This window comes from Coturnix japonica, chromosome 1, assembly GCF_054131305.1.
Source record: "Coturnix japonica strain WE chromosome 1, WE-NBRP24, whole genome shotgun sequence".
NCBI lineage: Eukaryota > Metazoa > Chordata > Aves > Galliformes > Phasianidae > Coturnix > Coturnix japonica.
The window spans coordinates 124,046,371-124,067,343 of record NC_140663.1 but is presented as its reverse complement, the minus strand read 5'-3'; the positions used below and the strand labels follow the sequence as shown (position 1 = coordinate 124,067,343).

At 36.8% G+C, this 20,973-nt stretch overlaps 1 pseudogene; it reads left to right on the top strand.

The window, feature by feature from the left end:
- The first annotated feature begins 4,560 nt into the window (after positions 1-4,560).
- On the top strand, positions 4,561-20,729 carry LOC146762699 (inositol 1,4,5-trisphosphate receptor-interacting protein-like 1; annotated as a pseudogene).
- Positions 20,730-20,973: the final 244 nt, after the last annotated feature.

The window sequence follows — 20,973 nt, the reverse complement described above, 5'->3', positions numbered from 1 at the left end:
TCATGAGATTTTCTCTAACAGTAAGAAGGAAGATTTGATGCTCAAAATACCAAACATGAGAAAGATATTTTTTTTCTTTCTTTTTTCTTTTTTCTTTTTTTTTTTTCCCCCCCAAGGAATTCTAGTAATAACCAAAGGTTATGCTTAGTCTTTGGATCAACCATTAAGGAACATGGATATATGAATATAAATAGCTTCTCAAATTTCTGTTGTCAAGTGCAGGGAAAAAAAATAAGAGTAAAGCACAAAGTTGTTTTGTTTTTATAGGACTTGTCAACTATTGTCTTCCACTAATACCAACAATAGGGCATTAACTCACATTTCAGTAGCTTCAGTTAGAAGAACTATTTTGATTATGGTATAAGCAGTTAACTGTAAAGCTCAAGGTTTATAAACTGCCTGCACCTACCCAAGATCAAGCATAATTAGAGCATGGATATATCAGAGACCATTGCTACTCAGACACAACCATAAGAAAGCAGCTGTGTCAGGAAAGACTCACTTTGGGCTCATCTAAAAGACATTTATGTTTCTTAATTTATAAATATTTGTTTACTTGAGTATTAAACATCTACTGAGGCACCTCCTACCACACTGCCTGTAGTACAGAAATACAGGTTTGTACTTTTACTAACCAAATTTTTTACACTTCTTCACAAAAATGTAGGAAGACATTTCGGTGATTACCAGAGAAAATATGACTGGATGGGAGATGCACAAGTCTTCACTGCCTTATTCCTTCAAAATTTTCATAATAAGAACTGACAAATCAGGGAATTATTTTGATAAAAATAGCAAAAGAACAGTTCATATCTTTGGAGAAGCTGGATACAGAGTGATGAAAGCTTAATAAAATAAGATTTTTACAGGCCATGAAGATCTGGAAGAGATTGCTAAAACCTCAGTTAAGGTTGAAGTCCTCAGTTTGAAGGAAGAATTAAGCTAAAGCTGTGACTAACACTTTTGGGACGAGTGGAATTTGCTCAACCATTTATGTTTAAGCATATTCTGAAGCATATCCGTTTTAGTTTGAGTTCAAATACTCAAACTAACAGTATTAGGAATTGTTCTCCCCTGAGAAAATTGCTTACGAAGGAAATGCACAAATTATTGCAAAATGCTTCATGGGAACTGATTCTGTAATCTCTAAAGTCTTTTCCTTCACAGTATCAAAACAAGGTTCCCACGTTCAACTACAATGCAAGAAGTGAGTTTAGACACCATTAAGAAGCCTTCCACTTTCCAGACTCTGATGTTTTCACAGCCCATGGTTTATTATAAATCAGAATATGTCTCTACATTAAAGGAGCCATCTCCAGCAACAGTCTAAGTAAAATATTTGTTCATTGTGCTTAGTTCTGTCTCAGAATAAAAACTTTTTTTTGGTAATGACATACCTGCTCTTGTTTTCCTGGTTCTTAGGCTGTAAGTTTGGACCATATATGCCAGCATAGTTATTACATTACAGTCATTACAACACAATTGAAAAGAGAGAAATATTCACACATTTTCTTTAGGCAAAGAATAAAGTCTTGAGAAAGACAAAACATTAACCCTAAATCTGAGGCTGCTTCAAAAAGCCTTTGGAGAAGAGAGGAATATGTTCAAAAAGAGGATGAGTTCTCTCCATCTTGGCTGGTGGTAAAATAAGCTTAAACGCAACTCTTTGCATGATCAACGTTGAAGGATACTTAAAAAAAAAAAAGAATGGCAAGGGTCAAGACCAGCTGGGTCTTTCATCTTCGTCCCTGTTCTTTGCCATTGATTTGTCAACTTGAAATACCTACTGCAGGATAATGACTGGTCCCCTAGAGGCATAAATGATTTTAAGATGTGAAGGTTACTGCTCCTCACCTTTCCCTTTGAAAAAAAAATTGAAAGGTTCTTGAATCAGGTAACCTGTTGACAGCAGATATAGTATTTGGATTACAAGCACACCAGAGAGACGCGTTGGTGAGTTTTACTTTAAGAAATAGGGGAGAAAAATAAGTGGAAGAAAATGTTTCCATAGAACCTTGGCATTTATAGAGTGAAGAACAAGTACATGGTGTTGTTTGAAACAGTTTGATATTTTTAAGTAAACATCAGCAACTAGTCACTAAATGCAACACATGCTCTGATACAGCCAGCTGTACATATTCAGCTAGTACACAAGATTTTGAACAGGGAAATTTTCTCATTAAAGGTACATCTATGAATCCAACATGACCTCCAGAAAAGAGAAAGAAACAAAAACTGAAAAAGAGATAAAATAAAATAATAGATACAAAAGCATGAGTTTCTTCACCTTTCCAAGGAAATACCCTTTTCTGATTTGATTCAGTACTACGAAAATAGGTGAGTGTCCATGCCAATAGGAAATCCTATTGGACATGTAGAAGACTGGAGGGTCCTGATGCAAGATCGCTACTGAGGAGCACCTTAGCACAATGAAGAGAATTTTTTATTACTGAATGTTCCTATTGAATCACACTTCCAGAATACCTGAGTACAACACAAACAGCAGATCTTCTCCAAGCTTATTAAAATTTAACTAAAGTCTATTACAATATTATTTGATACCAGCTTTTTCTGCCGAAGTGATTAAGAAGGATTAGCTGCTACTAACAGGAGTCTATGACAATAAATATCAATCTTTCTTCAAATTACAGGATACCAGAAAAGAATGAGCAAGAAGAAAAACAGTTGCTGAACTTAATTCTGTGATCAAGCTAATCAAAATAGTCAGCCAGATATGGCAAAATTCAGTTCATACTCAGGACTTCAGATACTATGTTTCGTATCAAGAGGGATCTACCTAGAACAATCTCAGAAAACCTTTCACTTGTTTGGAAGTGAGAGATGGTTGACAATTACATATGATTCTTAAAGATCAACTATGGTTAGACTGGGAAAGATCAGTTAGAGACTGATAACTTATGCTGCACAAAATGTTAAAAAAAACAACAACTTTGTATTGTAAGTGGAAATGAAAATAAAATTCAAAACAAAAAATAGAGGTAGGAGGGGAAGGAATTTAAACTATTCAGATAGGAAAAATCCTCCTTGTAAGATTTCCCATAAACCATCATTAGAAGCATAGATGACAACATACTCATGATACATTAACTTTCTTATGTCAGCAGCTACTCATTCAAATGTGATTTGCTTAATCAAAGTATCTGCAGCACATTTTGACACCAAAAAATCACTTACTTTGATTCTCAAGTGGTGTTCCCCTTTCCACTTATGGAGTCCTGTGTATAAGTGGGCAGAATAAGTCTACCCTGTTTCCTCATAAGGTTTTATATCAGAAATGCCTTCATTTATGGGAAGAAGGTTAATGAGTGAAAAAAGAGAGAGACAGAATTCAGTCATAAAGAGAACTAATATGGAACCATAATTCTGAAATGCTGACTCTGTCTAAAATGCTTCATGTAATTTTCTTTACATTTTCATCAGTGCTAATTTTCCACAGGAAAGTTATTTTTTAAATAACAGAAAATAACATTATGAGATGAATGTTAAAAAAAGAAGACCTAGAAGTCTAGTAATAAGTCAGTTGTTAAGTTTTCTATGTAGTACTGACAAATCAACAGTTCTTATTAAACTTACCAAACTGTTCATAGACATGCATTCATTCATGTGAACAATCTTTCTCCAGTGTAAATTATACAAACAAACACAGGTACTCAGAAATACTTCTTGAACACCAAGTATGTTATACATGAACTCCAAACACAAAGAGACTCCCTATGACTTCTTTGTAATGTCTCCAATCTTACTCTAGACTGAACTGAAGGAGAATATAGTTTTCTTTCTTTTTTTTTTCTGTTTCTTTTCTTCTTCTTTCTCTCTTTTTTTAACTACTTAATTACTTGAGATTCACTGTGCATTTTGACTAGAAGAGTACTTCTGAATGAAGAATTTTCCTTTTTCTTTTTTTTTTTTTCCCCTTTGTTCAACAATGCAAAATGCAATATTTTTAAAAAATACTCACACTTACCCTTGATGTAGCTGAACGGCCTGCAGCTATCTGCATTAACTGAGAAAATTCATTTCTGTGGTACAAAAGGCATTCTCACTGGTTTTGTTTTGTTTTGTTTTGTTTTGTTTTGTTTTGTTTTGTTTTGTTTTGTTTTCCCCTCCAGATCTATGCTAGGAAAGGGAATGTACTTCATTTTCATTAATTTTGAAAGTATTAAATCAAGAGACATGTAATCAGAATGACACTTAAAATAAGGAGAGACAAAAGTGAACTGATGTGCATTAGTTCATGACTTGTCCTTTGCTTTAATCTCTTATATAGAGGGGCAGAAATGGTATCTATCCATTTTAAAAATTTCCTAATGCAGAATGAATACAGAAAAACCTCAGATGTCTGTAGCAGTGTGGAGAATCCTGGGAGCAAATTCCAGAAACTTATTAACATTCAATATATTTCATTTATTTTCTTCTGAAATTTTCTGCATCCTCATTCCCACAGCTTATTCAACAGTGAAACTGTATTTAATTTCTGTATGTGAGAAGTGTCCCTTGAGGTGAACCACCCCATGAACAAAAAATTCTGCCCTGTGGTAAATGAACTATTCCTTTAGAGAGACCAGTGAGAGGACCCTAGTAGTGCAAGTCACACCAGGGATAAGCTTGGTCTCTCATCTTGCTGTACTGGGCTTATTGAACAGAGAGGCTGACATCCTGGTGAAGGCACAGTTTGTTGCTTTCATGTGGTTTTTTGCTGTGGAGCCCAGACGTGATGAGAATTGCATGGAGGCTGCTGCCAAAGCTGAAGAATTTGCAGCTAAACAAGCACTTGTAAGTAAGTTACTAAGTCATTTGATCATACTGACTAGGAGAAGGGGCAAACAATAGTCTGACCTCCAAGAAATAACTGTCAAAATAAGGAGATCAAAAGTAAGTTTTGGCACATTGATACAAAAGGTGTCAAGTTGTGCATATGGAGGACAGTGTCCTTAAGTTCTTCCAGCATACAGACCACATGTTGCTACCACTGGTGGTATCTTATTTCAGTCCTATCTATCTCACCTCCCTCAGGGACCCTAATAGTTTTCACGAAGAATGTTTCAGGAAGGTATTTAGTATGCTTAACTTTCCAATTAGCAGATTTTTGTTTGAGAAACAAACACAAGCAAGAAAACCTGTATATCAGTTTTCTTGGGAAACCATATATGTTCCAAGGAACAAAAGAAATCTATTAATGTTCAGAAGCTACAGAAAAAATTGGCAACAATTTTTAGGATCCAATGAGAGGATGTGCAACCACTTGGTAACTGTTCCTCTCTTTCAGCCTAATCCAGATTTGTAATCTGGATTAGGATTGTATTGGATTGGATACAATCTGGATTGTAATCTATCACTACCACAAATGGTGTGATTTTATTGTGTGAGAACATTTGGCTCAACGTTCCAGCCTTGCTGTGAAGTCTCAGGGGTGGGAAAAAATACAAAGATCATAGATTTGACTTTTCAAAGTCATCATTTTGTCCCATTCAATAGGAACTGTATGACAAAATATACACGTTTATCTTCTAAAAGACTTCGGTACCAAGGCATTCCAAATTTTTTTCTTTGAGGTTTCTTTAGGTCATGCAGAGGATGTAAGCATCTAGCCTGAAGAATAAGTTAATGGCAGCATAAAGCAGAAACAAATAATGAAACTCTGTAATGTGGCTGCTATTTTCAGAATAGACTTCAAAACTCTTCACTTCTCCAAACACTTTTGTTTTTTCTCTAAACATAGATATGCATACACGCACTGAAGGAGGAAGGAAGCTATCCAGACTTAAAGGAACTTTGGGTATTCATTGTCAGGACAAAGAAAAACAAGATGTTTGTTTATTTTATTTTATTTTTGTTTAAAAATTTATGTGAGCCTGAGATACTGTGGAAAATCAGTAGCTATATAGTGGAGTTCACTTCCTTAAAAATACAAAAAAAAACAAAACCAAACCAAACCAAACCTAAAAACAAGAACTACAGTAATCACTGCATTTTCAGGCTTTTTTTATTTTATCTTAGTTTAGTTTTTTAAAGACTAGGAATGTTATTTGGAAAGAGGTTCCTCTTTTCCTTTGCAAGATAAGTTTCCCTGAATGTTTTTTGAATGTCATATGATTATGGAAAGAGATGTTCTACAGGGAAATCACAAGTTATGCAACAGGAGACAAGGTGAAATGAAGCTTCCCTATTTTCTCTGTACCAAATAAACATGATTATTGCGTTTAACTGATCTTGGGACACTTTTAGTGACTGGTCAGTACATCCTTTAGGATTTCAAAAAAGTTTTTCAGAATCTATACATTGTCATAGATCATTATGATGTTTTTTTTTTCCTTCTGTTTTTTTTTCTTTTTTTTAATCTAACTTATTTTCCAGTTCCATTCTTCTATGTCTGTCACTGTTCAAACATCTTATTTAGAGAGCTGCAGAAATGATATTTTATCATGTAGTTAGTCCTGTGTGTCATTTTGTTTTCCTGTCATGGATTATTTCATTGTGTACCTCATCTACTTCCAGGCAAACTTTGCTACAGTTCACACAGTGCTAACTGCAGATGTCTGCTAAGGCATTTTTGACACTTCTTCGCACAAATGGATAAGAATTAATTTCACGCTCCTTTTTGGAATTTAATGATGTTACTCTTGCATGTCAGTTTTAATTTAGAATTTACCTTATGCATATATAGAAATAGTTTGTGAGCTTGACACTAAATTCTATCCTTATCTGTAAAAATGGAAAAATCTTCAAGAAAACAAAATGATTCTCAGTGACAAAGAATTTCTGAAATAAGGTTGAAGCTTTGTGTATTGACTCTTAGTTGTGAACAATAGTAAATGTAAGATAATTCAGCCTTTACAACCAGTACAGAAAGCTGAATCTGTCTCATTTTCAGCATTAGGCAATACATGAAACCCACTTGGGGATCCTGGGAAAGCCCATTCAACACTCAATCTCAACTTCGTTTTGTTTTTCTCCTCCCACTGCCCAGCCTACATGAACCCTGAAGGACATTCAATCCTTCTCATTTTCCCACCTGTAATGAAGTATACCAAAGCAAATCTCTGTTACGAGCACCCAGTTACTAACATTCTCTTAACCCATTACAGCTGCATCAGACACATAAATTGGCTGCATGCTCTCTGCTTCCTTGCTGTAAACAAACTCTACTTTTGGAGGTTACTTTTAAAGCTGCATTCTGTTGCCATCAGTACACCAGGTCGAACAGATCTAGCTAAACACAAAGTAGGTGAAAATAAAATGTGTGAGCCCATGTCTTGAGAAAAAAAGACACCCTGTCTTTTGCAAGGATTCCACAGAATGAGCATTTTTGACAATATTTATATATACTGGGATTTCAACTCTACCTTAGACCTCCAGCATACAACGATTCTACACATACACACCCACACTGTGCACACATTGGCATATGGTATTTACAGTACACCTTCCATATTATCATATAACTTTCTTATTTCTCACTACCAAACATGAAGAAAATTTATGCTGTGTTGCATACAGTATGCTGTGTACAAGTGAACTTTACTAAATGCAAAGTTTCAAGAGCAGGTCTGTGCGAATCATTAACTTTTCAAAAGGCACCAGTTCCCTTCTGTCACTAATGACATGTGTAACAGTTTAATGTAATGCTACTTTTAATTATCAGAGCCCTTTCTTTTAAATATCAAATTTCCCTCTCTAAATTGTCCTGAGTTCTCTTTACAGTCTCATCTGTCACTGTAAATGTCATCACTTTATTCCTCCTTTGGATGCAGTGACAGGCCCACTCTTATCCTCAGCTTTATCTCTTTTTCCATCCTTTATTGTACTACAAAGATCCCTCTTTCATAGTTTACAGCTGTATCCGCTTTCCACACGTGGCAAATGATTGCCTCAGTAAAGGTATTTTCTGTTTCAATCTTGCATTTTCCCAAGGGAGAACAAAAGGGACAAGCTTTCTGGAGTTGGTTTCACTGAGAAAATTGTTTAGAATTGCCTCATTCCTCAACAGATTAACGAATGCATACAATCCCAGCTTAAGTGCTATTGTACAGCACAATTTATCCATTATACTTCGTCCTTTCCATTTAGAAAACCCCCTCACCAATTAAAGTAATACAGCCTTCCAATACCTGCTCCCAATTAAATCTGAGCTGTATTACCTGCCTTCATGCAGCTGGTCACAGATTCCTACCACTTACTAGCATTCATTAGCCCTATTCATTATAAAGGGGTTGGTGGCAGGGATTCAAGCTACTGGCTTTATTCAGGGGCCATCAAAATTATCAGCTTTCAGCACAAGGTCCCAATAAGAACAGGATTAAGTTAAGGGAGAGAGAATTCATACAGTAGCAAAATGTCATTGTTTCTTCTTTGCTCATGTCTCTTCTAGCCCAGTGCATCAGGAGCATCCGGTGGGTGTACAAAGAAGACAGCTGGAAACAATGGAAAAAAATCCCTTTTCTTATTTGCTTTCAGCATAGCTCCTAATTTGTTTTCTTGTGCCTTTTTCCTACCAGGCTTCTTGCCCCAAAAGGTGTGCTATTGTCTGATCTGAACCCTATTTTTGGATGGGATCATTAATCACTCAAGATCTACTGCTGCTGCAGACTGGCTCGGTGTGATTTAAATAAAATTTCACTTCCTGTGATGAGAATAAACTCATTTTTCTGACAATTAAAAAAACAAAAAACAAAAAACAAAAACAAACAAACAAAAAAAAACCAAAAAAACCCCAACAAAAACAACAAAAAAAAACAAAACCACTCTATCACTGAGGTTGTCTTCCAGGCAAGCATTGGTCTCAAGATTCTCTGCTATGTGATAGTACGAGACAGAGCCTGTTGCATAGCATAGAATCATAAAGGTTGGAAAAGATCTCCAGAGATCATCTAATCCAACCATCAACATGACCTTTTGAGTCTCAGCAGTAAGCCATGTCCCTTAGTGCCATGATCATACATCTCTCAACAATCTCTAGAGATGTGTACATCACCACTTCCACTAATAGCCATTCCAATGTCTGTTCCACACTTTCCAAGAGGAGTTTTTTTTCTAATACCCAACTAAAGATACCCTAATGCAACATAATATTGTTAAATAACCAGCTACTCTGAAGGGTTCTGAGTGTCAAGACATGCTCTGCTAATCAGGGCTTCCAGGGTTCACTGTACAGTGGCGGTGGTAAAACAGGCAGTCACAGCTTTGAGTCTTCCACAAGCTGAAAAAAAAAAACCAAACCAAAACACTTTGGGAGTGGAATAACTGCTACCTGGCACTCAGAATTAGCACAGAACTGCCAGAATGCTGTTGCTCACCAACTCTATCCACTCCTAAGAAGCCTGTGGTCATGTTGTGGTCCACAGCTGGAGGCTTCTGCAAATGCTGCAAGCATGAAGATTAAAAGGCCACCAGAGGAAACATTATTCCTTGTTAGCATGGTGAACATAGAGGCTTGCAAAGCTCAATCTGGTCAATTTTGGGATCAGTTTTAAACGAGTTCTTTACTGCAAACATTCATTTCTTATCAAGGATCAGCAACATATGCATATCCATAGCATTTTTTTTAAGGTGATGGAGGATGAGTATTAGTGTTTTCCTCTCAATTAAATTCTCGGCAATTTTCCCAGCTAAATACATAACATCTTTGGAAACACGCCAACCAAAACCTTAAGACTCAGTGTTATATTCTGTACTTATACAGGCAGCTTAGATTTTCATGCGGTGAACTGGAAGAATGCCAGTAACTCCCACCATAAACCTAGCAGTAGGAACACTATATATTTTTTTATCAAGAAACTCTACTTTACTTTTCCAACACCACTTGAAAACTGTATCATTTTTTATGTTTCTTTAGCACAAAATAAAAGAAAGATTTAACCTGCTATTAAATTAACCCAATTAGCCATTTATTTCATGTAACCTTACACTTCTGATGGCATTAAATCAAACACACCAACATGTGGATTTTTTGTATTTTATTTTATTCTATTCTAAGTTATGGTAATTACACACTGCATGCTAGACAATAAATTTCTTGCTAGCCTTTTGCCCTGCTCTTTCTCTCTGGAAGAAGATTATTAGTACAGAAATGTTTCAAGACCCCTCATAGTATATCTTCTATAATGCTATATTCTATAATTCTATAACAAGACAGAATATTTATATACTTAAGAAAAAAAAAAAAAAGAAAAAAAGAAAAGGAAAAAAAAAAAGAAAAAGAAGAAACACACATGAAAAATTGAAAGGAAAAAAAAAGAAAAAAATTGAAATGGCAAAAAGGAAATAAGGAAATAAAAGAGGAAAAGAGGGTAAAAGTCTTTCAGAGGACAGGTTCCCAGGTGTGAAAAACTGAACTGCTGATGAGACTAAGCTCTATTTGCTATCTCTGTCATTTATACAGACCTATTAAAGGAGGTGTTTTTTTTTACCGGATGTTAAAACTTTTCCATCTATTTATTTATTTATATTCTATTTTGTTATATTTTAGGGCTTGGTAATATAATTCAGAATTAAAATCACCAGATCCAGCTATGGTGAATCCATGAACAGAGAAGGAACAAAGCAGAGGTCTGCATGAAGTGAACATCTAAAGTAATGTTTTATTGGTATTCAAGTTCTCCTTTCCTCTACAGGCAATGCCTTTTGTATCTGGGCTGCCTCTACCATGGCACTGTGCCTACCAGCAGTGATTTTTGTTTGCTGGTGTCATTTTCAGACATGCAGTGAAGTGTTTTTTTCCAAATCAGAGGAGTGATGGTAATCTGGGACAGCTGCCAATCCAGCCCAGCCCAGCCCAGCCCACACCATCCCATCCCAGGGAGCTTCACTGGCACTGCCCTGTGTGACATGCTAGAAGTGGCAGCAGCGACTCCTGCACCAGTGAGCATCATCCCCACTGCCCACTGTGCCGGTGCATGGCCCTGGCAGGAGCGTTGTCAGGAGCATATTGGATATCCTTGCGAAGCAGAGACAGTGCCCCCCTAAATTCTGTTTAGATACCTTCCACAGGGCTTTCTTTCAAGGATGGGTCTGACTTCTGACCTTGCTGCAGATGGTGTAACTGTTGTCTTGGCAGGTTGCCATTCACTTCCGGTTTTCAGTCTCACATTCTTTTACAGCATAGGTAACCCTGTTCCCTGCTTGCAATTTTCTTCTTCTTTTACTTTTTTTTATTTTTTTATTTTTTTTAAACTTCTTTATTCTTTTTCTTTTATTTTTTTTATTTATTTTTTTTTTTTTCCCCACACCCTCTTTTCTGTTCCAGTTCCCTGGCATTCACAGCTCTTTGGCTCTAGAAACTTGTTAAGTATTTGTCACTGAAAATTTTATTTTTTCTTCCATTAAGTTCACTCTGATGGAGAAACAAATAGAGCATTCTGAGAAGCACTACAATATTTCAGCTAATGGCAGCCAAAAGAATGGCTGCATGTCTTCCTCTTCTTCTTATTTATTTATTTATTTATTTATTTATTTATTTTCTGAGTGTCAATGTTTCAATTTCTGTTAAATACACTGGTAACTCTACTAAGCACTAACAATCTTTTGAATCTTAGGAAGGTTTTTAAATATGAAGGGCTTTGTTATCTTCACAGACTTTTAAAAGATAGATTGATAAACTGTAAATAGTATGAATTTGATATGGTGGTTTGAATTGATATATCCAAAAGATGTTCTGAAATAAATTACTTCCGATCCATTATCTGTTATTAACTCTTTGGGAATCAGAATATTCAACAATGTAAAATATGAAGAATTCATCCAAAAATACATATCCATTACTATTTAGTTCAAGTTCTCCACTAGAAAAGTTCACTACTTTTCATTTAGTTTCCATTTACTTGGCCACCCTGTAATGAAAGTTCTGCACCTTGATTACTTTACTGACCTTTCTAAATTTCTGGCCTTTCCAAAACATGCCTTCTTCAGTACCATATCTACATCTTTTCATTTTCAAAATGAAACCTGTATACAATTTTAACAGATAATATTTCTGATAGGATCATATTTTTATACAGATTTTCCCTGTTCTCTGTAAAATCCCTCAGTTTTGAACTGTCAAGAGGTAGGCTAAGATTCCATTTTCCTAATTTTATGGAAGAGAGAGGAGAAGAAAATGAGATTCTCCCAAACTTACATGGTGTTGGATAGTAGACAATGGAGCAGTTGATATGCTAGAAGGAAGAAATCCCATTTAGAGAGACCTTGGAAGGCTTGCGGATTTGACCCATGTGAACCTCACGAAGTACAAGAAGACCAGGTCAAGGTCATGCACCCGGGTTGGGGAAATCCTCAGTAGTATACAAGAATGGGTGATGAAGGGATTGAGAATAGCTCTGCAGAGAAGGAATTTAGAATACTGGGGAATTAAAAATTAGATATGAGCTCTCAGTCTGCTCTTGAAGACCATAAAGTCAGCCATACTATAGACTGCAACAAAAGAATTGTGACCAGCAGGTCAGGAAATGTGATTTTCCCTTGCTACTTTGCTCTCACAAGCCCCTAACTGAGTTCAGCTCTCACTTCCCCAGCTTAAGAAGGACATGGGGCTGCTGCAGCAAGTCCAGAAAAGACCAGAAGTATGATCGGAGGACTGGAGCAGCTCTCCTATCAAGAAAGGCTGAGAAATTTAGGGTCATTCAGAATGCTCTGGAGACTTCTTATTGCAGTTTTTCAGTGTATAAGGGGGTGTATTATAAAAAAAGAGTTCTACTAGTGCCTTCAGTGATAGAACAAAGGGCAATAGTTTTAAACTGAAAGATGGTAGTTTTAGTTTGAGTCTAAATACATATATATATATATATATATTGTGATGAGGGTGGTGAGGCACAGGGACAGATTGAAAAGAAAATCTGTGGATACCCCATCACTGATCAAAGTCATATTGGACAGTGCTTAGGGGCAACCCAATCTAGTGAAAGATTTTACACACAGCAGGCAAGAATTTTCAAAGGTCCCTTCCAACTCAAACTGTTCTGATTCTATGAATTCATAGGGAGCCCTGAGAAAATTATCACAGCATCTGACCCCCAACTTTTAGAACAAACATGCTAAAAAAAAGTTACATTTATATTTGCTTTGTGTCTTGAAGATGCAGTTGTTGCAGATAATGCTATTTCCAGCCTTCTTGTGTTCCTCATTAAATCATATAAAAACAAGACCTGGAATAGTCCAGGGAAGCTAATCCTTGAGCAGAAAAGAAATGTCAGAATATCATCAAAGGACAATAAAAAACCTCCTCAGTGTGAGGTAATCTTCTCCCAGATTCCTATAGTGCAAGGTATTTGATACTGTTATGTAGTCTGATTTTCTAGTTTCTAATTGTTCCCATGTAAATAAAAACTTTTTCATCTTTCAGCAAAACCAACTTCTTATTCACTTACTCCTTTTAATAAATCTTCTTTTTCAAGCACTGGGTTCTGGTGAAGAAGACAATGCCAAATATATACCAACATCTTTGTTATTATTGCTCCTCTTTAAACTTCTACCAGCTTTACAAAACACTGTGTAAACTAATGAAAATGTCCCTCTCCATCTTATTTATTTACAATGTGTAGCTCATTTGAGTACAGAAACAAACAAATGAAAGTGCCAACAATAACAACAACTTTCATGCTCTTTTTCCTAAGGGATAACTACATTGTCATGGCTGCCCTCTGTATTAAGTAGTAATATTAATAATAATAATAAAATAAAAATAGAAGATGATAGTCTTACTGATTTTCTTGGATAACAATCTCTGCAATCCTTATACTTGTAGGTACACAGCAGATACTTCTAATGCTTATTCTGTCTCCTAGATGGAATACATTTTATCTCCAGCATATATAACAGTTGCCTTTAGAGAGTTGTTGGATAACATTCAGTTTTCTTATGCTATGTAGGAACTTGGAGGTGGAATTCTTTGCAGACTGTAGTCCCTTAGAGATCTGTGGTCTTAGCCACACAGGTGTATGTGGACATAAAACGTGAACTTGCTCTTCATGTTTCTGCTACCAAGCCAATAATTATTTGAACTTCACACTGGTATGCCAGACTGTTCCCCTTAATTTTTCAATGATACGCAGATGCTGTCTTAGAGTGACTTTTTATCTTCTTTATTAAAAATCAAAAAATGAAAAACAAACAAAAAACTGTGTCTGTGTATAGCAACTGAACATAGGAAGAGACTATTCTGAAGATATTGCTGATGCAAATGTTCTGTTCACAGGTGAGACATTAATTTCTAAAGGTATCATTAGCCAACTTACAAAACTGTCAACCAAGGCTGACAATAGCACTGCAAAAGTAGTAGCCACACCAAGTGCCAGGAGCTGGACTCAGTGATCCTCAAGGGTACCTTACAACTAGGACTATTCTATGAAGTACAGTATATCCTTTGAGATCTTTGCATCATTCTCAGGTTTTTAAAATATTTCTAAGGATATAGCTAAAAAACAAACAATCAAACAAACAAAACCTATGTGGCCCTACAAACCCCAGGTTCTTCAAGCTATCTTGACATTTGTTGTGTGAAATTACACGAAAAAAAAAAAAAAAGACCTACTCTGGGATATTCTTTTATCTCTTCTATTTATCTATTTATCTTCAAAATGTATCTCTGCTTTGTGATCATGTACAGAAGCTGCTGTTGTGCAGAAGCTGAAGTTTTGTGTAGAAGTGCTAAGTTTTTGTAATGTGATATATGTCTTGCTATTGCACTGCACACATGTATGAAATTTGATTAAATTTGTGATTTTCAGAGACAAAGAAAACCCTTTTAAAAATCATTTTATTAAAATATTTTTACCCCCTACATTGGTGCCAATACACTTAACCTTTATAAAGATTGTAAGAAGTGAAATTTGCCAAGAAGCCTGACTAATGGTCTTTTTTTCCCCATTTCTAACAGTGGGAAAGAGGAGAAAAGAGAAAAATGTTAGAGCAGGGAAGAGGATTCCAATACTTTCTAGGCCCCAAGCTCATGGGCTTGTTTAGCAATAGATGGTAGGTTTGTACTGCATGGGTTTTATTTCCAGGCTTATGAATCCGTCTAAGCTTTTGCCATCTGTAACATCCAATAGCAAAAATAAGAGAGTGTAGAAAATTGTGTCCCACTGTCTGTTTTCAATGACAGTGTTATTTCTTGCAGAAACAGTATCTGTTAGTTTCCAGAAACTAAGCATCAAGGCATTTAGGCTTGCTTCATCATTTCCTTCTTTTTAATCTGTTTTGTAACCAAACAGCATCACTGTTGCTAAAACTCTTTCCTTGTAGGTGTTCTCCAACTGTATTACTCCCACTGCTACACTGTTTGCCTATATGATGTACTCAAACATAATGCCTAATGTAATTATCTCCTTCAGTCATGGACGTTTCTTTTCCTTCTCATGATGCTATCTACTACTATTGCAAATGTGCATCAACAGGTTTCTGTCACTGTCTTCAGTAGAAATACTACCCAGAAATAGCATTATGGTCTTCATTATTAAGTCCCCTTTTGGTGGAAGCGTGCATTTTGTAGCACTCTGCCATTTACATCTAAACAATGTCATATCCTCTTTAGGTAGGTCGAAGGTCTGTCCTTTTGAATTGTTTTTCTAATGCTTGTAATTTTTTTAATTTTCTTTCAACTTATTTGGGTCTGGATCCTGTACACTACAGAAAGCATTTTAACAGGTAAGTTTTTTTAATTAAGGTAGAAAAATGTTTCAACTTTCATTTTTCAGTAAAACCAAATCTACTCTTTGTTTTCTCCTTCTTCAAGGAACTTGCAACTAGCAATCCATGCTCTGTAGATAGTGCTGCCATTTTGCATGGTACATAATAGCAAATGAATAGCTATTTAGATTTGCAAATTACTTATTAAGAAGATATGATAAAGATATCATTTAATTCTTTCTATCTTTATTCCCATCTTCTGATTAGTTTCAGTGAGACACGCTTTACTTCTAACACTGTGAATCACTTTTATTTAAACTGTTTGCATAAATATGGAATAAAGAAGAGTGCAGCAAAAATAATAAATAAATAAAAGAAATAAAAGCAAAAGAAAAGACAAAAACCAGTAGCAAAAAGCAAAGAAACAACAAAACACTGAAAAGGACTTTCATGATTTACTCAAGTGTTATCACATAGGAGACAGGACTGCCTTACATGCAACAAATGAAATGGTGAAAACAATTTTCATGATCTTTGGGAACCCACTACAGGAGAACAAATGGATTGAGACTTGTCCCTCTCTTTAGGAATGCACATATGTATGTGTACATATTGCACAGTTGTATACATGCATACAGGGGGACACCATGGATGAATTGCTACAAGTTCTCATAAGCCTGTATAAACAGAGGTTTTAGAGATGACGGAAAGAGCCAAATGTTCTCTTCATGCAAGGACTTCCAGGACTTCCATCACTTCTCTTGTGAACAATACAGCTTAATTGTTGTAATATAAATGTGCAGCCATTTACATTCATTTTTTATTTTTTTTTTACAACTTTGATTCACTCTTACTTTCTCTAATTCTTCATTTTAACAATTAATGTATTTTGCTGCTGTAGTAGCTCACACATACAGGATCATATTTTCTCTCATGATAGACAGCTCAACATTAGTTTTAACTGTGTTACTTTTCTCCTGCACCACACTTTTTTTCTTAAGGGAAAAACTGGAAAAGAAGTGGATTTAACTGGAATAATTAAAATAAATATTAATACTTCCAATAAGAAAGAAAGAAATTAAGAAATTAAGAAATTAAGAAATTAAGAAAGAAAGAAAGAAAGAAAGAAAGAAAGAAAGAAAGAAAGAAAGAAAGAAAGAAAGAAAGAAAGAAAGAAAGAAAACATAAACAGAAATGGGTAAGGAAATAAGTTAAAAGGACAGCAGTTGAAGTTCCAGTTGGTGATGTTAAAAGAAATATGAGGCATCATCCTCCATGTTGTTACAAAAGAAGGGGTTTCACTTAGAGATGTGTCTTTCTTTTTCTCTTTCTCTTTCTCTTTCTCTTTCTCTTTCTCTTTCTTTTTCTCTTTCTCTTTCTCTTTTTCTTTCTCTTTCTCTTTCTCTTTCTCTTTCTCTTTCTCTTTCTCTTTCTCTTTCTCTTTCTCTTTCTCTTTCTCTTTCTCTTTCTCTCTTTCTCTTTCTCTTTCTCTTTCTCTTTCTCTTTCTCTTTCTCTTTCTCTTTCTCTTTCTCTTTCTCTTTCTCTTTCTCTTTTTCTTTCTCTTTCTCTTTCTCTTTTTCTCTTTCTTTTTCTCTTTCAGTAAAAAAAAGTCACAATATGGCAATTTGTTTCTGTTTCTTCTTCAGAATTGAGTTTATTTTCAAAGCTGCAAAATCTGTTCTATAAAATGTTTATTTACTGGCTAGACAACACAGGCTTTTAGCAAATCACTTCTTGCTGTTGTCTTTTTTCACTCAATTCTTAAATTGGTTCTTTTAGGTAAATGAAATCAAAACTGCTGAGTGCTTTATCTACACTTTGTTCTTTTAGGTAGATATGGCTAAGGACATTTTGATTTTTTGCATGAGCAGCAAATAATCATGAGTGCATTTTTGTATCCTCCTAAATCTGGATCTCTTTGTCCATCCATCAGAACACACCATCTGAGACTGTAGCTGCAGAGATCTGTGCATCAGCTTGTTTGGATTCAGGACTGCTGCTGCTGGGGATGATCCTGATAGGCACATGAGATATAAAATGCACCTTTTGATCTCTACTACAGGAACTGCAGGAAATCAGCTTTAACTAGGCATATAATAGGTCAAAGTGATCAAAAGGGTGAAAGAAGAGTTGACTAATAAAAGATTGTGACCCACTGCTCAAGGCAGGTAGCACTACATGTCAAAGCTGCATGGAAGACAGGTGTTAAAAGGCATCAGTTCCCTGATGTACATAGGTTTGATCTTTCACAGGTGTAATGATTTTAATCTCTGCAGGATGCTCATTCATCATCATTGTTCCATTCATCAGCACTGAAGATCAATGACCACATCAATTTAGGGCCAAACACAGCATATGCAGTAATATATTGAACAAAATTGCTTACGAGGGAGGCAGAAGAGAAGAAGAAGGGGGTATTCATGCTGCTTAGTATTCAATGTTTAACTTAGAAACCAATTTTTCTAATCACTCAGTACAGAAAGACAGGTTACCCTGGAGCAAAAGAACTTACAGAGTTGTCTAGAACAAAGCCTCATGGTGCTGCAGAAGGAGAGAACCTGACAAAATACTCTAAACTCCCATTGCTGCTATCTTTCCTTCACTCCATGGTAGGAGCAAGAAAAGGGAATAGAGAATAGTGTATGCTCAGTTTCAGATGCTCAGGGTCACAGCTGCAAAAAAATAAATAAAAAGTAACAAGCGCACATACAGCATTAAGAAAAAGGAGACTCCAAGGCCCCTTCCTTAATCTCTCACTATAAATCCTGTTGCATATATTTTATTTGGCAGAAAGCTATTTCAATATATAACACTGACATTTTTCACACAAGTCAGCTCTAATTTCAAACCCTGACATGCTAAGAAGGACAATGGTATCTTCACCTTAATTCTTTACTCTGATTAGCCTCTATGATAACAAGTTTTTATTTTTGTTCTTATCTTTAGTGTTTCTACAAGTGAAATAGACATTCAGCTTCATATTAAGAGTCACAAAAGCTGTAAGGTACTTCCTGATATAAAATCAATGATTAATGAAACCTTTTGCACACTGGTGATGCTTTTAGTAGTTATTTCAAATGTCTGGACCCAGGTGCCATAATAATTACAACCAATAATAGCTCTAATATCTTTTGATTATCTGTTCTTATTTGCCAAGACAGAAATAAATGCAAGACTGCTGCAGACAGTCTGATTTGTGCCTGAAAGTTTTTCAGGCTCGAGGAAGCCTCTGTAAATTAGAAGGAAGCTTAATTTTAATTAATCTTTCCTAAACAGACATGAATAGGTTAGTGAATGTTAGAAACAACTTTTATAAAAACAAAATAATTTACATTTTTCTGGAATGAATGGTAGAAGAAACAATACTCTGTGGAAAGCAGCAACGTTTGGGCTAAAAGCAAGACAAAGTTCAGGCATTAAAACAAGTTCTGGAAAGTAAAAAATACGTTTTCTCCTTATAAGTCAGGTCAGGGTTTGTTAGAGTTGGTTCTTGGAAATAAGCATGGTGGATGCAGAGCAGGGGAGTCTGGTATCTGTGGTATCTGATTTCAGTAGTGTCACATTTGCTATTACCAAGCTGAGTAATGAGAATGGGATCTTTTGCCATCAAACTGCCTTCACTCATTTGCATCTTAAGGATGTTTTTGCAGGTTAGTGGTTTTTAAATAATATTTCAAGTTTTAACATTAAACAAACAACTAATGTATGTGATGCTCACACCCACAGTAATATTTGAATTTACCAAGCAAGTGACAAAAAAATGTTATGAGCACTATACAGAATCGCAGAATCACAGAATTGTAGGGGTTGGAAGGGACCTCTAGAGATCATCGAGTCCAAACCCCCTGCTGAAGCAGGATCCCTAAACCACGTCACACAGGTAGGTGTCCTGGCGGGTCTTGAATATCTCCAGAGAAGGAGACTCCACCACCTCCCTGGGCAGCCTGTTCCAGTGCTCCGTCACACTCACATGTAAAGAAGTTCTTCCATACATTCGTGCAGAACTTCCTATGCTGTACTTTCATCCCATTACTCCTAGTCCTATCCCCACGCACTACTGAAAAGAGACCAGCCTCACCACTATGGCTCCCACGCCTCAAGTATTTATAAACCTGGATCAAGTCCCCTCTCAGTCTTCTTTTCTCAAGGCTAAACAGACCCAGTTCCCTAAGTCTCTCCTCATAGGGGAGATGCTCCAGGCCCTTCACCATCTTAGTGGCACTCCGCTGGACTCTTTCCAAGAGATCCCTGTCTTTTTTGTACTGGGGAGTCCAGAACTGGACACAATATTCCAGATGAGGCCTCGCCAGGGCAGAGTAGAGGGGGAGGATCACCTCCTTCGACCTGCTGGACACGCTCTTTTTAATACACCCCAGTATGCCATTGGCATACTGGATCCCACCAGATGTGGGAGCCGGTGTACCACAAAGGCTTTGATGACGTTACCTTGGTCAGCAGGTTTTACTATCAGTTCTCCATTCGGCCGCTGAAGACCAGGAGACGCATGTGCTAGTTGGTGGAGGATCTGATATATGAACTTGTGAGCATCTGTCAGATAATTCCCCAGAGTTACTTCATGCCACGGCTGCAGCAAGCTGTTGGGGTGGGCCTTGGCTTTGAAAGCAACAGCACCAATAAGAACTACTTTGTCTACCGCATGCTCGTGCCCCTGAAGGCACCCCCGGGACATGTCTTCCACTTGGAGCACGGCCCCAGGGCGAGGATGGGGGTGAGGAATTCCTGCCTCTGCTTGGAGCTCACGTGCACTTGCATAAGGGAGCGGGAGGTGCAGGACATGCTGTGCTTCCTCCACCATCCGGAGGACAAGCTGAGGAAAGATCAGATTCCCAGCCTACTACAAACCCTCTGCCGTGACTCCTACCTGGATATGGAGGAAACTGCAGCCTGATTCCAGGAACTGGTGAGAATAGCCTGGCTGGATACGCCTCAATGGTCCACAGTACAGGTCGAGTTGCTGCCCTCCAACCAATTCTGCAAGCTCAAGCTGACCAACACCGGCAAAGTCATCTGGATTAAGCTCATGCTCGGGATACAGCACGAGGACTCGGACACATTCCTGAGCTTCGAGTAGGCGGGGGCTGTCGTTATCATGGCATGAGGAGGCCTCAGAGGTGCACTGCCACAGAAATGCCCTTCTTCACAAAATATCCAGGCATGCCTGGCACAACAGATTCCAACACAAACATCTGCAGCTCTGCGTCCCTGTTCAAGAAGGTGCCTACAGAATGACTAACACCCCACTTGCCACCTGCTGCAGAGCTAAGCGTGCTGGACATGGAGAAGACGCTGCCCAAAAAGCAGGTGGAAGTTCTCTC